Source organism: Nyctereutes procyonoides, unplaced genomic scaffold (assembly GCF_905146905.1).
Source record: "Nyctereutes procyonoides isolate TBG_1078 unplaced genomic scaffold, NYPRO_anot_genome, whole genome shotgun sequence".
NCBI classification, from domain to species: domain Eukaryota; kingdom Metazoa; phylum Chordata; class Mammalia; order Carnivora; family Canidae; genus Nyctereutes; species Nyctereutes procyonoides.
In genome coordinates, this window is record NW_026575140.1 from 72,283,000 (window position 1) to 72,300,495 (window position 17,496).

Here is a 17,496-nt window from a genome sequence, read left to right on the forward strand (position 1 = left end):
ACGCTTAGCCAACTGAATCACCCAGACATATTTCTTGAACAAATGTCGCCAAGCTCATCCAAGGTTATGAGCTCCAGAGTTGGAGGGGAGAGTCGAATTCTGGGCTGCATGGCCCTTAACCATACAGCGTGTATGCGTGCAGTTTTGGTGTTCGGGTGAAGGACGAACGAGATGGGGCTGCCCGGGGCCACTCAGACAGCTCACTGACAGTCCAAATGTAACTGCTTCTTCATGGGACCTGACTGGCAGCCCAAGTAGTCGGAAGGCCAGGGCAGACCCACCAGCACCTAGGAGGACAGTCAGGTCCATGAAGGAGGGAGAGGAAAAGAGGAGGGAGTGCAGTCCCGGGCGCTGTTGGGGAGGTGGTGAGGGTCAGCATGCTGGGGAGGCAACCCCCACCCACTAAGCCCAGCTGCTAATCATGGACCCTTGTCTCTCCCTCCCACCAAAAGACACGAACAGGCCTGTGGGGCAAGCTGTGGGGGCCTCAGCACAGCCTCTCACCCACTGGGAACCTGGTGAGAAAGGGCAGGCTCCATGGGCTCTCTGGTTGCAGACTTCCCTCGAGGGACACTCTTAACCCTAAAACTCCGGAAGCCAGGCTGTGCAACAGCTCAGGTAAGATTGCGTGCACACACACACACACACACACACACACTCACCTCCGACACCTAGATAAAGCTAGAGGTCACTTGTGCCCTCCATCTGTGACCCAGGGAAGGGCTGCCTGGCTGTCCGGCTCCATTCACACTCACCCGTCCAGCATGCCGGCAATAATCATCGAGCATAACCCTGAGCCGCGGGGAGACAGACAGACTAAGAGAAAACACAGTGCTTCTCCCCAGGACCCCCACCTGCACCCCCAGTCTAACTGGGAGAGAGGGAGAACACACACAGGAGCAAAATGCTGAACAGCCTAGGAGCACAGGCTACATCAGGCCAGACAGACTTATGCCCAAATCCTGACTCAGCTACTCAGGATGTGGGCAACTATTTCGAACCATGGAAGTCTGGAGTTCCCACGCGCACCCGCACCTGCACCTGCACACGGGTGTGCTGGCCCACAGCACTGCGAGTGCGCGGCGAGGCCCTTGGGGAGGCGTCTGGCCCCTCGGTCAATGGCAGCATCAGGTAATGGTAGCTGTTACAGGAAACAACCCACAGGCCACATATTAAGAAGAACAAATTAATTAATTTCAGGCTAAAGCAGCTCATAAATGCTGAGAGGACCAAGGCAGAGAAACAGCACTGAACTCAGTGTAGGAACAGCCTTCTTGGAACAGGATCGTTTTGAACCTAGGAGGTGACTCCCAGAATATTGGCGATATTATCACAGCAGAGGTTTCGAGGATGATTTCCAGGACTTCTCTCAATTGCTTTTACATCACTGCACACAGAGAAATGGCCACATTTATTCCGCACGCTGGAGCACACGGTGCTGGCTACTCCTGGGAGAGGAGACCCAGAGGCCAGGGGCCGCCCCTGCCCAGCCAGCCTCCCCACTCACTCTCACTCCCCCGCCCCCCCCCACCCCGTCTCAATACACATACACACATACACACACACACACACCACCCCAGGCTCAGCACACGAGGTCCCCCAGGCTCAGCACACGGGGCCCCAGCCCCAGGCTCAGCACAGTGAGGCGGCACCCCCGCTGGGAAGCTGGGATTCAGGACAAGGTCATCCACTGATGGATGGGAAAACAGATGTGGGGAGCACAAGTGGCTTGGCTGAGGTCACACACTGGGGCCAGCAGCTAACGTCCCTGTACTATATCGTCTGCTCTTTTAAAAAATGGGAGGACATCAGGTCCCCAGAGAAGGTCAAGGAGCTCATTTCAGGGCAAGGGAGTTAAGTAGCGTTAATGGAGGAGACCAGACCCAATAAATGAGGGTGACGGTAGCTAGGCTGAGCATCGACAGTGTCTCAAGAGAGTGCGAAGTGCTTTCCACTGGCAACTGGGAGGTGGCCCTAGGATGGATCTGTGAGGGGCGTGCTGTCAACCAGGTTGTTACACCCCCAAGGCTGAAAGCTTGGGGAGGTCCATCTCCAGAGCTGTGCCCATCACACTCCTCTAGAGCAGGAGATAGGCTGGGACCTCCAAGGCCAGAGCCAGAGAAGAGAGTCCCCCCCCTGGGGGGGTGGGTAGGAATGACAGACCTTGCTCCATTTACCTGCAGGAAACCGCCCCCCCACCTTCCCTCCCTGCTGCATCCATGGGCACAACCTTGGAACTTGGCCCTGCCACCTGGCCTACGTGCATCTTCTGCAGCCCATCTCTCGGCTAAGAGGTGCGACAGTATGACACACGTGTCCACCTGTTAGAGTCACCGGCCAGCACTCTTGAGGGTACCAGCAGCATACGGAGAAGTGAGTCACAGATGCCCAGCTCCGGCAAGAAGATTCCCCCCGGGCAGAGCCTGAGGCCCAAGTTGGGTGTCTTCCATCAGGCACCGTTAAGGGCCTGTCTAGCCTGACCACCGCCTGGGCCCCGGTCCTCAGAAGTGCCTAGCCCATGCTGGTCACACAGCGCCTTCATTGACCCCTGATGGCCTCTTCCACCAGCCTCCAGGACCTCTTTGCCTGTGCCTTCTTGGGCACCCCTCTGCTTGGCCTGAGCAGAGGAAATGAAGAAGCTGGCCTTAAGAGGACAAAGCACACCTCATCTGAGACAAGAGCTCACCTACCCAGGTCCAAAGTGAGGTGCCAGGAGGCAAGAGGTTTAAAAAATGCTTCCCTCTTTTAAGAGCAGGAGTTCCCAAGGTAGAGAGCCTTAATGGTTGGAGCTGGAATTGAGGCAACCCTGGGGCTGGCAGGCCTGGGTTAACCCCTAAGACCCCGTAGGCAGTGGGAAGGGGGGAGGGGGCTGAGGAGGGGGCCTGTAGCCAAAGCAGCCCCCAGGCCTGAGTCAAGTGTTGCCTGCTGAACAGAGGTGGCCTGCATCCTCCATTTGACAGGACTCAGCCCCTGGTGGAGCGGCACCCTGGGATTTGGGATAGGCACAGCGCTTATCATCATAAAAAGGAAGCCTGTTTAATCTGCGTTTTAAATTTTAAATGACTCCACCTGAGACTAACCGCTCTTGGCCCCTCTCATCTCCCAGCCCAGCACTCAACACTTCATTCAAATTGGATTTCTGTGCTGACACCCCCTGGAGGCTGAGTCCATTGCAAGGAGGCCACTTTTATCTCCTTTTTGGGCTCCCCGTTTCCATCTCCACAAAGTTCCTTGGTGCAAAGGAAGTCCCAGAAGCCAGGCTGGGACACCCCATTCACTGCCTGATGCAATAGGCCAGTCCCCAGCCCCAGTAAAGTGTCTGAGAGGCTCTGAAGCTCTCAAGGCTCCCCCAGATCTGGGGCCCCCATTCACCTCGTGGCCCACACACCATTTGTCTCCTCCTTCTGCACCCTGAGTCTAGTGATTCCTTTATCATGCTGCTGTTTGGGGCACAGAGGGACTGTAGATTGTGTTCACGGCGGCGTGTAGTGAGGAATTTCACCAGTTAGGTCTCTTCTTTGTAAGCCCTTCACGCTTCAGATATGGGCCAAACCTCAGCACTGCGTCCTGGACAGCTGCTGTGGCTCCTATGGGCAGTTTCACCAGCCACAGTGGCTAAAGAAGGCTCAGGCTTTAGATACAGTTCTGACTCCAAAGATCTTCCTCCCTTTACCCATAATCAATCCCCACAGCACCCCACTGTGGTCAAAAGGCCAGCCACTGATTCTGTCCCTCACCTGCCATGAGACCAGGTGGGTAGTACCCTCTGCTCTTCCTCCACAGGCTGGGGAGATTGGACACAAGGCCTTCTGGTCCTAACATTCTAGAGAGGCAGAGGAGGTTTTTAATAATCCCATTTTACAGAAGATGAAACTGAGGCTCAGATCACAGAAGCAATGTGCCTGAGATTCTAGGAAACCTGGCAGGAAAAGTAAGCCTATAATTCCTCTCCAGAATGCTGCTCTTAGGTTATTTCCAGGGAACCCTATGGGGCTAGGGCATTCAGTGCTCTCCTCAAGGGCAGAGACTCAGCATCTTCATCTTTGTTTCTCCAGTGCCTGGCACTGTGCTTGGTGTCAAAGTGTTCACTTATCTGATGGGTTTGTTTGTCTGCTGGCAGAAAGCCCTGTCACCCAGCTGGGACCTGGGCCTGGAGCTCAGGCTGGGGAACACAGTGATGGAGAGCCCATCCCGCAGTCTCTGAGCTCCGTAGGGTGAGTGAGGGCAGCACCTGGTGCCAGTGGGAAGGCAGTAGGCGGTAAGTAGCAGACAACACCTCGAAGGGAAGCCAGCAGAGGGCGCCTCCTTGCCCACCTCTGCAGATTGTTCCAGCTGGGCAGCTGCCTCGTTAGCACCAGGAGGCAACCCTGCTAATTACCAAACCCAAACTTGGGATTTGCATTTTTATGAAATGCTCATGGAGGAGGCAAATCTTTTTCCTTAAAAAAAAAAATCAAGATGGATAGGGGGAGAAAAAGCTCATACCAGTACATACTAATTCAATCTAATCTTGGTCATTTCAGTTTCCATAAGAAAGTGCTTTTATAAAGCTACAAAGCTAACATCCATAACTCTCCAGTTTCCCCAGACAGGATACCTCTGCATTAAGTTTCCCATTTATCTTCGGAGATGGCAAATCATCCATTTATAATGGGATCTAATAAAGCAAGCTCCCGTCGCAGTCCCAGCTGCTGGAATGTGCCTCAGATCCAGAGATGCTGCTCTGAGACCATGACTGCTTCATCTTCTTGGGGGGTCCCTGACTAGATTTATCTGGATGCACAGGGCCTGGGCATCCATACTCACCATGGTTGTGCTGGCTGGTGTGTTGAGGCAAAGGGGACTGGCTGTCAGAGGATCAGATGCCCTACTCCTAGCAGTCTGCACACACAAACCCTTCCTGCAGAAGCCAAGATGAAGACCCCTGGGGAAGGGGCTGAGTTTGGCATGAAACTCACTCTATAAGGTAGTGAGAAGAGCTTGCTGTAGAGATGATGAGTGGGGAAGGAGCAGAGCTTGGCAGACGGATTCCAGGGGCTTGGCCCAGCAGGTAGGGATGATGTCCCACTGTCATAGGTTCTGTGGGAAGCGGCCTCTGAGATGGAGTTTGGCCAGTAAGGTGTTTAGTAAGGACGGCCCATGAGATCTGCACTGGTGGAAAAGAAGGATAGGAAGTAAGCCTGGGCAGGGGGAGGAGTCCAGCTTTTATGCAGATCAATAGCAGCCTTGGCCAACCCCACAATTTGCTCCGGGGCCTTGGAATGGCCCTTCCAAGCTGTCCCAAACCCAGCAGAGATGGCCAGGCCTTCTTATTCCCACATCACTCTGTCACTGGATACGGACCACCCTAGAAGGGGGACAACCTTGGGCAGGAGGTTTTCTGCAGCTAAACAGTCTCTATAGAGGCAGGCTGCTGAAGTCCATCCATCACTTCCCCAGCAGCGCGCCAACAAGTCCTCACTGAAGAGGGATCTGCATCGCACACTACAGGGGCTACCACTCTGTGGGGGAGGAAACATTTTTTTTCTCTACCCTTCTAGGTTCTTTTGGTTGCTCTATTAATTAAATTGACATAAGACAGATTAACAGGAGAAAACCGAATTTAATGTCATATGTCCAGGAGCCCAACATAGACATGAGAGGTTGAAAGACAGTCAGGCAGTTGAGGCTTCTGTGCCATTCTAAGCTAAGGACAAGGGGGCAGAGGATAGGTGTGGGATTCAAGGAGGAGGACGACAATTCATAGGAAGATGAAAAGAGCGAACGTTAGGTAAACAAGAGCTCCTGACTGCAGCAGAGACCATAGGACTCAGAGGACGTTGCACAAACAGGCCCTGCAGCACCCTCCCAGCTCTCTACACCTGGCCCGGAGTCTTTGTAGGTATCTCTGCTCATGGCTCTTTTTCTGCACCAGGCCTTCCATCTAAACTCTTAGAGGCAATTAAGGGAAAAGTAAAAAGTTCTTCCTGAGTCTTATGGCCCTTGATTGTCTTCAGCTCAAAATAATCTACCTGCCTAAGTGGTACATTTTGGGGAAAGATTATTCTGAACCTCCTTCAACACCTACTGAACAACCCATGTGTCTCTCTCCTCCCCACCAGAACACATGGCTTCATCGTGCTACGCCTGGGCTCTGGTGCCCAGGCATCGTGGGGCAGTAGGCAATGAAGGAGCAACTTCTAGCTTGCTGGGCAAGGAGCAGAATAGACTATGGGGCCAGAGAAAGCTCTCAGGCAAGGAAATGCAGGTGCTGGCAGTTGGAACTTGGCCAGCTTGCACTAAAGAGATAAAAAATGGGGGACAGGGACATGCATGCACGAGGTCTGCTGCACCCCTGATCTGCATTCTCAGTGACGGGGAGCTCACTACACAGCAGCCCACTACACAGCAGCACATTATATTGGTGGGCAATTCTAGTTGTCAGGAAGTTATTTCTTAGGTTAAAAGTTAAAATGTATCTGTCACCCAGTCTTGGTGTGGTGCATTCCACTAGAACGGGGCAAGAATGTCTGTATGTTTTTTCACTGCCATATTCTCAGCATCTAGAAAGAACAACTGGCACATGTTAGGCTCAGTAAACAGCTCTGGAATGAACGAATGCTTGCATGCACCCGTGGCCCCTGCCTCCAAGGAGTTTACAACTTTTCCTGTTTCTAATTTGTTTTTCCATCTAATACCATGATCCGGTCCCCACACTCCCTGTGTGTTTTCGTACATTACTACAAGGGGCTGGCGACAAAGCTGAGCTAAAGTACATCCAGCAGGCACTTACTGACCTCCTACTATGTGTCGGATACTCGGTGCTCTGGGCTCTGGCCCTCGAGAGTATAAAGTGTGAAGATGGAGGCAGAGGCAAAAACTTACCCGCAGCTTTTAATGATTTTAGAAAAAGGGCCTAGGTGTGGACAGGCACAAGGGCAGACGCATGCCCATCACTGTGGCTCATCAGTCCCCACTCCCTGTTAACAGAGCCAGCCTCCCAACCTAGACGCGGGGGCTTGGCAGTCCCTGAAACAAAATCTCCCAAAGAGTCAGCTGCTTCAGCTCCCTCTCGCCCACCCCCTCTGGAGAGGGTGCAGAGATGCCAGGGCACCTTTCCCACTGCCCGCCCGGTACAGGGCCCCGGGTTCCCACAGCCCCTCCCAGAGTTGCTGGGCTCCTTCTGTCGTTGTGTTTCCTTTGAATGGGCTGTGTGTGCGGGGTGGGGGGCGTGGATTAGCTCCCCTTGCTGAAATGAGGCTCCGATGCCAGGGAGAGTGAGCTCCAATGGGCAAGGCGAGTTAAGCTTTCCGCCTGGAGCCGCGGGCTTAGCGGTGCAGATTACAACAGCAGGTGAGGAGCCGCGCTAGCCGCTGCTGCGGAGACTGTGAAAATCCTGTTAGAGGGCAAAGGCGCTTTAGCTACAGCTCCAAATTTCAAAGAATGATTGAGTTGGAACGTGGCAGGCGGGAGGCAACTGGAAACCAAAGTTATTGGGCTTAAACTGAGAACCAGGCCTGAGGGGGCCAGTGAGGTAGAAGATGCCAGGGGGACCCAGCCCGCAGGTGCCACCGCCTCCCCACTGTGCCCCGGGGAGAGCCTCTCTCCCCTGCACCCCCCTCTCCCTCCCGCCATCCTCCCCCCCCCCCCTCTGCCCAGCCAGAAGCAGAAGGAGCCTCCATCTGCCCTGAATCCTGTCTTCCTCACCAATCTGTAAGCTCCTGGAGATCAGAGCACTTGCGTGGTTTCCTCAACCCCTCAAGGTTTAGCACAGCTCCTGGCACAAGTCGGTGCTCAGTAAAGTTTGCCAAATGATCGATTGCTTACTGCCTCAGAGCCACCTCTTCCTTGCCTGATTCTGCCTGATTTCTAGGTTTCATACACGCACACACGCACGCACACATGCACACACGCACGCACACATGCACACACGCACGCAGAGTGCTCCTGGGAAGCCACATCTTCCATGAGACCCTTCCTGGCTCTTTGGAAAACAAGGTGCCCCTGGCTGGCAGACCCCACTCTGACTGCAAAGGACATACTCCGGGTGAGGAAAAGATATAAAAAACTAACCCAGGAAAAGAATGAGCCTGAGTATTTGCCATGCCCTCTTAGTTTGGAGAGGGATACAATCCCAAGATTTGGAGTCTCTCGTAGAGTCTATGGGCCCAACGTCAATCTCCACCACTTCCTCATATCGACCCTAATTTGCTTTCAGGAGGAAGTAGTTTAATGCAGTAAAGAGCATCGGGGCTTGGAAGCTATTAGGGATCCGTTAGGGTTCAAATCCTACGTTTTCAAGTCACTTAAGCTTTCTGAATCTCTAGGAAACTGCCCACCTCACTAGCTGTATCCTGAGACCACCGATAGAAATTTTCCATTGGTCAGCACACAGTAGAAGCAAATCAAATAAGAACAAAACTGTTATTGTTGGAATCACAGTTCCCCAGATCATGAACCTGAGCGTTGCCCCTCCTGCCTTAAGGAAACCCAGTCTGTGTGGGGATGTGAGGTCCCTTGATCTGATTTGATCTTCACAACAACCCTATATGAGCCTAGTGATTATTATTTCCCCTTTTCCTATAGAGAGGAAACTGGGACTCGGAGAAATAGCTTGCCCAGTGTTGCTTGGCTGGGAATACAAGCTGGAACTGGAACCCAGGGATTGAGGCCAGAGCCTGGAGCTGTTCTCCACAGCAGGGTATCTCCCGGACACGAACAACGATCGTCATCGGGGCCCCTCTCCGGGGTGCAGAGTCACTGTCTAGTGGACAAAAAAGATGGGGACAGATCTTTTTATTTTCCCTCCCTTTCCCCTCCCTCCCTCCCTTCCTCCCTTTTCTCCACCATGCAGTGATTAAACGCTTGCCATATGCTCAGCCCTCTAGTAGTGAATATGTGAGATATAAAAGATAGGGACGATCTGGTCCCTGCTGAAGACAGCTTACAGCCCAGCTGAGGGGATAAAACAGCTACCACAGGCAGTATTTTCAGAGCATGGGCCACATTGCCACAGAGGGCGATGGTACAAGGCCCTTCTGGGGTCAGAGGACAGGCACACATACAGCAGCACCACAAAACAAGCAGAAGCAAACGTCCGGGTTCAGGAGACCCTGGATGGTGAATGGAAGCTATGAGGAGCCGACTTCCCAGGCAGGAGCTGCACACAGACAGGATGGGCTGCCCTGGAAGGATGGAGAGGTCCCTTCTCCGGGAGTGTTTGTAGAGGATCCCAGTGATTAACTTTAGGCGCTCCCCCCAAGATTCTCCATATTAATGACAGTTCTTATTAAAGAGTCCAGCGGGAGAGAAGCAAAAGGATCCAGAAAGGTCAGCTCCCAACTCTCCGGAGAAGCAGAGCTTCCCCGACCAGGGTGCATATCAACTGCTCCCAGTGCAGCTTAGCCTGGCTTCAGGCTTCTCAACTCACATAAGCCAACCCCGCCTCCAACTCCTTGCGCCTGGCTCCTCCAGGCCAAGATTTAGAGGACCCGTAGTGGCTGCCTCTCCTTCCAAGGGAAAACAAAAGAGAAAGCATGCAAAGACCATCTGAAAATCCCCTTGTTTGCTTTCCTCTTCTGAGTCCCCGCAGAGCACACAGGTTGGCGGTGTCCCAGGCAAACAGGAAGCCAGGCTCCTCTTGTGCTGTGCCCTCTGCAAAGACTCCTGTCCACAACCCCCCCCAACAAGGCCCGTTCTCACAGACCACAGTGAGGGGCTCTGTTGCCGCTCGCCTCTTGTTCCTCCATCTGTCCCTCCCTTAATGCCCCCCAAATGAAGGAGCCTCTGGGTTGCCTCTCTGGGGATCCAATGTATCAGCTGAAAGTCTTTCATTCTGATGACCCCTGAGAGGGAGAAGGTGACCCATAGTAGTCATCTCCTCCAGGCTCCTCGTTTACTGTCTACTGCAGGTGACACCACATAGCGATGTCAAGCCTGCAGTGACTCCCTTTGCTGTGACAGCTTTGCTGCCTGGACACCTGGGCAGAACTACATCGCTGCTGCTAAAATCCTGTTAAACCTGACCATTGCCCCTCAACCCCGAGGCGAGAGAGTTCCCAGAGCCTGTACAGGCATGCAGCTTCCCAAGATGTAGCAGGAAGAGGAGGTTTCAAAGTACATCTAAGCTGAATTCAAATCCTGGTTCCTGCAGTTGGCAGCTCTAAGATGAGCTGCTGATGTCCACTCCAGGCCTGTTTCCTTGTGGTTACAGCAGAGCTGAGATTTGCCCATGCTGAGTTTTTGTGCAGCTTCAAGGATGTGATGCAGGTAGAGCCTTTGGCATTTAAGTAGGCAGCTCCCTTTTCCTCCATCTCTTTCCTCCGCCACCGGTAGGAGTGGAAAACAGAGATGGAAATGTGCTTTCTTACTTTTTTTCTGCAAAGATCAGTCCCAGGATATGGCTTCTATTGGCCCAGCTACCACTTCTTGTGATTCACCCTGGGAGACAGGCTTCCTTATCCTGACAGCCAGTCATTCTCTCTAAGACGCAACCAAGCACAGGACAGCCAACATCACCCTCTTAGGCCAGAGTAGCCTGGCATTTCAGAAATGTAAGTTCGGACTAATTGGGGAATGATAGAAAGGAAGTAAGGTGATTACTTTTATGTATCAACCTGACCAGGCCCCTGGATGTCAAGACTTTTGGTCAAACATTAATCTGAGTGTTTCTGTGAGGGTGTTTCTGGATGGGACTAATACCTGAATTGGTAGACCGAATAAAGCAGACTGCCTTCCCCCAGTGTGGGTGTGCTGCATCCAATCAGGTGAAGGACCGACTAGAACCAAAAAGGCTGACCCTCCTGTGAGTAAAAGAGAATTTCTTCTGCTTGATTGCATTCGAAATGGAACATTGGTTTTTTTTCTGCCTTTGGACTCAACCCAAAGCATCAACATTTCTTGGGTCTTGAGCTGCTGGCCTTTAGACTAGGACCACACCATCAGCTCTCCGGCTTGCCCATTCACTCTGCAGGCCTTAGAACTTGTTAGTCTCCACAAGCACATGAGTCAATTCCTTTTAATAAAAACCTCTTTCCATATATATGTGAATATATATATATGTATATGTATATATATACACACACACATATGGAAATATATAAATATATACATATAAATGGAAACACACAGACACACACACTCACACATCCTATTGGATCTTTTTCTCTGGAAAGCCTGAACAGGAAGGATCCTGCTCAACACTGGAGAAGATGTTCTAACATCCTGAGCTGGATGGGGGACAGTGTTTCCCTCCCCAAGAGGAATGAAAACAGGGCCCTAGCCAGTATGCACACATTCAGTAAGGAGATCAGTTCTACACCTTCCAAAGACCCTTCTGTCTGTCAGAGTCTGATTTTAAGGCAGAGATGGGGAGCGTGGCATGCAGGCATCCTTCTCCCCAGATATTGGCCAGGGTGGGTGCAACCAGAATGAAAGAGCCACATGAAATCTACCTTCTCCATAAGCTTTCAGGCCCCCACTGCCCCATCCACTTGGACCACGTGGTGAGTAAAGGAACTCCCAACCCTGTGCTCTCCTGAGGCCAATGTGTCATGATCTGAGCAATGTGTGGAGGCGTGAGGAGGAAGGTGGACAACAAGCCCTGCAGTGGGCCAGGGGTGCATCAGATGTGGGAGCCGAGATGTGAGTTTGTGGTTACAGCAGGGAACAGAGAGGAGTCCCAACACCCTGACCCCATGCCCAGCTCCATAATTCAGAAGCACCGCAGGGTTCGAGGGCTTCCTGATAATAGCAAAGACCTGCCTTCTCTATCTCCAGGAGGAAATTACGGGAGAATGATAAAGATATAAGGGCTACTTAATCTGGAAAAGAAAATTCTGATCTTTGTATACTTTAAATAAAGATTTAAAAGAAAACAGCATTTCTCTCGCTTAAAATGTTTTTGGAATAATCCTATTCCAAAAAGTGTGGTTAAAAGGCTTTCTCCGTGGCTGTGACGGCAAGCTTGGAATGGGGGGAATCTGACTACTCCCTACTCTCTTCTCCTCTCCCCCACCTCTCAGACTCTCTCCACACATCCCACCACCAAATCTTCTTCAGAGGTAGCCCCTCACGCTCTCTGGCTGGCTCTGCTCCAATGTCTCCAAGGACACCTGAATGCTGGGGTTCCTTCCCTCCTAGAACAGAGAGATGAGTCAGCCAGGGTGGCAGTGGCCCCAGTGGACGAGCCAATGACATGGAAGATGCCATGTATGAGCAGGGCTGGCAACTCATGAGGTGGGGGGGCAGAGCAGAGCCTGGGGTGCCCTGGGTGTCCCACCTCAGTTATAGGAGCTGCAGGGTGCACTATTCCCATCTCTTGCCCTCAGAAAACCAAGCAGACCAAGGAAAGGAAACCTGCTATAGGAATCTCTTCCATAATGGATCCCAGCATGTCAGAGGGAGTGGGTGGGGCCTGAGTCTTATGGGCTGACTTGTGTTCCCTGAAAGTCATCTGTGGAAGTCCTCCTCCCCAGATCTCAGAATGGGATCTTATTCGGTTCTAAGGTCTTTACAGAGATAATCAAGTAAGATCGGTAGGGTAGACGCTAACCCAACGACCTATAACCACTGACTGAATTGTGTCCCCTCCCCACAAAATGTATATGTTCGTGCTCCAACCCCAAATGTCACTGTGTTTGGAGATAGGGCCTATGAGATGACAAAGGCTACATGGGGTCATAAGTGGCTCAGTGGTTTAGCGCCACTTTCAGCCCAGGGTGTGATCCTGAAGACCCAGGATCGAGTCCCATGTCGGGCTCCTGGCATGGAGCCTACTCCCTCAGCCTGTGTCTCTGCCTCTCTCTCTGTGTGTCTCTCATGAATGAATGAATGAATAAATAAATAAATAAATAAATAAATAAATAAATAAATAAATAAAATCTTTAAACCATGTAATCTGTGGTATTTTGTTATGGCAGCCTGAGCTGACAAATACAACTAGCATCCTTACAAAAAGGAGAAATGTGGACGCAGACACACACAAAGAGGGAAAGACAGTGGGAAGAAGTATGGGCAGACATCGGCCATCCACAAGCTAGGGAGAGAGGCTCCAACAGATCCCGCCCTCACAGCCCTCAGAGGGAACCAACCTGCCAACACCTTGATTTTGGACTTCCAGCCTCCAGAAGTGTGAGACGATCCATTTCTGCTCTTGGCAGCCCCAGTGTGTGGTACGTTGTCACAGAGGCCCTGGCAGACTGGAATCCGGGCTAGACAGGAAGGCACAGGTCTGAGGCAGGCAGGGTCAGGTTTGCTCGCTGTGGGGCCCCCTGCTCTGAAACCCCTGCTGAGTCTGGAGGCGGAATCGATTCTCAGACCCTAAGATTCGGGGCCCCTTGGAGTTCCAACCTTCCCATCTCACTTAGGGGGTGGACTCCCCACAAGACCCCATTTTCCTTTGCAAGAAGAAATCATTTTTAATCAGGCAATAGTGACTTGTGGAGAGAGAAATCCATGGAGACAGAGCACGTCTGGTGCCAGTAGAAGGCCAGTTGCCAAAGCCCAGTTCTCTGCTTTAATTCCACGGCTCATGCGGGAAGGCAACTCCACCCCACCAAAGGGTGGAAAGAGACAGGGCTACTTATCAGCAGAAGCAGACGCCCTCCCAGAGGCCTGGCTGGTGCCCTCCTCTAGCTGGGGCCTCCCCCAGCTTGATATTAAGCTGAATCGGAAGGAACCGGAGGCAAAGACAAGCAGAGGCAAAAGGAAGGAGGTGGGCTTCAGAGAGGAAAGGTGGTGGCCTGCTACCAATCGCCAAGTCGCCACCTACCCGCCTTCCTCAGCAGCTCCCCCAGCACATGGGGAAGGGGTCCCCGCGGCAGGGTTTCAAAGAGAGATGAGAAACGGCGCAGAGGCGCACAGGCAGGAAGGCATCTGGTGAGCATCCAGAGAAGGCTGGCATGAGAACAAGGGACAGAGACGAGAGTCACACGCACACACACACATGCACAGAAGCTGCCTCCAAAGGCTACCGAGACGCTTCAGAAAGCACGTCAGCGCAGTCTTCTCCAGATTGCACCACCAGCACCTTTGGGATTTTCCCAGCGCGAGAAATTAGCGACAGCGTGGCAGTGTGTAGCCCCAGCCATCTGCCCTGGCCGGGCCGCGAGGCTCCTCCACCCGGCCCTGGAGGGGCCCGCCTGAGAGCCCAGAGAGGAGCCTGGTCCCCGGGACGCGGAGGGCGAGGAAGGGGCCACCTCTTGTACGGATTTCCAGGTCCTAGAACGGAACCCCTGAGCCATCGCGCTGATTTGGGATCCTGGCGGACAGACAAACGTGGGGCTGAGGAGATGTTGGGCCAGCTGAACGAACAAATCCAAACCAAAAGAGACCTGCCTGGAAAGCAGTTGCTTTTCCCACCACAGCTCCTCTTTGAATTTTCAAAGATGGATCCAGAAGATAGACCAACATCGCCGCCAGCAGTGGCAGCAGCCTGTGTTTTCAAGACACGAGCATGTCAAGTTCAGTTCCAGTTAAGTGCACTCAAGAATGTGAAGCCGAGATCCCTGCAGGAGGCAGGTGAACGCTGGAGCAGACAGGTCTGGTCTGCACCCTAGCTCGACCTCGTACTAGCTGGGTCGCATGGACTAGTTCCACGATTCTCTGTCCTTACTTTCTTTCTACTTAAAACCCCCACGGCTTTGGTGAGTGGGTTAAATGAGATTATATCACTGAAGAGTCAGGCACATAGTAAATGCTCAATAAACACGCTCCTCATTACCCGCTCCCCCCTCCCTGCTGAATACACTGACATCCTAGACAAGATTTATGGGGAAAATGCTCTGTCTAAAAATCTCCAGTGATGGAGAACACACCACGAAGCAAAGAGGCCCAGGCCATTTGGACGGCCCACAAGGTCAAATGTTATTTTGCTCATCATGCCATGCATCGAAATCAGCCTGTCTGTAACACCTTGATGGGCTGCCCTGCACCCCATCACAAACAAGACACATGAGGAGAAGGAATATATTCTCCTTCATCTTTAATAACAGCTCCCGTCATCGTCTGTACCTTATCCATTCATCCATCACTTCCTCCAGTGACTCACTCACTCACTCAGCATTGGACTAAATAGCCCCCCCTCTCCCCCAGCACTTTGGCAGAACATAAAACAACCATCGGGGCTTCCTCTGGAACCAGGAGTTCCTAGCAAGCTAACGTGGCAGACGAGCTTGGTGATTTTCTTTTCCTGCCAGAAGAAGTGCAAAAGGAAGGAAAGAATAAACTGGTTTCGGAAGTGCCTGGGACAGGAGGCCTTCCTTGAGCTCTGCAGAGAATCTGAAGGTTGGTGGCAGAGGAAGGACGGTGATCCTAATTCCTAGCTCCCAGTCGAGGCTAAATCCCCTGTACATGGCAGGAAACTGCTCTTTACTTTGAGATGAGCCAGCTCAGTCTTATTTGCAAAGCTGTCCCCAAAGCCTCCATAGGAAGTATAATATCACCATAAAGAATCATTACATTCTCGTGTGACTACTTCTCTCTCTTTAAAGAAATAGTCTGAGTTTCAGTGAGCGCGCCTCCTCTTCCCTCCCCCTCCTCTACCTGATATTACTTTGGCGCTCGATAATTACATTAGGTGGAGAAAGTGACTTTATGGTGCTAATAATTATACATGCTTACAAAACAGATGGGTCTGGGGATCTGGAGGGGGAGCCTTTATGTACTCGGAAATGAGACATTTTGTTGTAGGAAATGGATAATTATTTCCAGGTTTTATTGCTGTGTTTCATAGGACTCTTCTTAAATCTTGGTGGTTAATACTTTGCCTGCATTGACTTCCATGCCTTTTATAAGATTTGGCTCGCCAAAGTCCTGTGTGTGCTGGAGAATTGGCACTGACCTTCTAGAACAGAAGGGGACCCAGAGACAGCAAGCGAGCTGTTGCAGCACTGGAGGAAGGAAGAGTCCTAAACTGGAAAATAAAAACCCCATTGAGCATCCAAATTAGAAGGAATCTCAGAAATGATCTAGTCAGGTACTTCTCAAAGTGTGCGCCATGACCGGCCGTGTTAGCACTATGTCGGGAACCAATCAGAAAATCCCAGGCTCTACGATAAACGCTAGCAGTGGCCCCCCAAGAATGTGTTTTTCATTCCAGGTGATTCTGATGGTTGAGAGAGTTTAAGAAACTCAGATCTGGTTCAATCTTTTCATATTAAACATAAGCCAACCAATGCCCGGAGGGCCTAAGTGATTGGCCCCAAGTCACCCAGCCAGTTAATAGACACTTAGGGTAAGAACTTCCAATCTGCTCCAGCAGTTTTCTCCCTAAAACACCACCTGGTCCCACTAGGCACATGATCTAGCTGATTTGCTTTTCCAAGTTTAGTGAGCATCGAAATCATATGGGGATCTTGTTAAAATGCAGATTTAGATTCTGTAGTTCTGGGGTGCTGCCCAAGATTCTGCATGTCCAACAAAGCCCCAGGTGATGGGATACAGCTGGCCCGGGGCTTAGAGCAGCAGGACGCTGACATGCACTGGTTGTGGGGCTATGACCAAGCACTTTCCCATTTCCCCTTTCCTCTGTCTGGCAGCAGGGGCTGCAGAGAGGGGACTAGAATCCTTCATGTCCCTGTGTCAGCTGAGTTCATGAGGACTTTGCACCCCACTGCTCACCCCCCTCTCGTTCTCTTTAGAGCTTTGGTCAGTGGGCCACAGGCCCACCAGTCCTTTTCCATCTCTGACCTGTTGACTTCTAATCTCCTTCCTAGGCTGTCTCACTTTCTTTTTTTCTTTTCTTTTTAAAAAAAAAAAATTATTCATTTATTCATGAGAGACACAGTGAGAGAGAGAAAGGCAGAGACACAGGCAGAAGGAGAAGTAGGCTCCATGCAAGGAGCCTGATGTGGGACTCGATCCTAGGACTCCAGGATCATCCCCTGGCCTGAAGGCAGGTGCCAAACCACTGAGCCACCCAAGGATCCCCACTATCTCACTTTCTTGAGGAAAGCTGGTCCTCTCCCATTTTCTCCAAAATTCTACATGAGACATAGACCATGGAATCCAGGAAAAAATGAAATATATCTCCCTTTCTTTCAAAAGATTCTTACTGGGTAAGAACCCCAAAACCCATTTTTGCTCTTTCTCATTCCTATTTCTTCTTGCTTCTTGGCAATGAGTTCCTTTTGATGTCCAACCTAAAGCCCTCTGGCTGCCATGAAAGACATTTATTCACTCAACAAGCACTTTTTGAGTGCTTCTGAAATACAACCACTAGGGTAGACCTTAGATAAATGGGATTCATCTGTTCCCTATCGTCTTCCTCACCCCCCCCACCCCCCACCAACTGTGGCTTCAAGTGAGCTAGATCCAAAGCTAAAACTCCTACAAGGACCACTTGTTGGACACATTTACTGAATTTCTTCTAATTCCATTTGGCTTACCTCTTCCCCTGTCCAATGCAATGGACTTGCCTCATCCTCCTAATTGGGAACACCCCATCTCCAGCCCCCAAACACACCCATTGTTCAAGCTGCCAGCGGCCTCAGCTCTGCCTCTTTCATATCCTGGCCC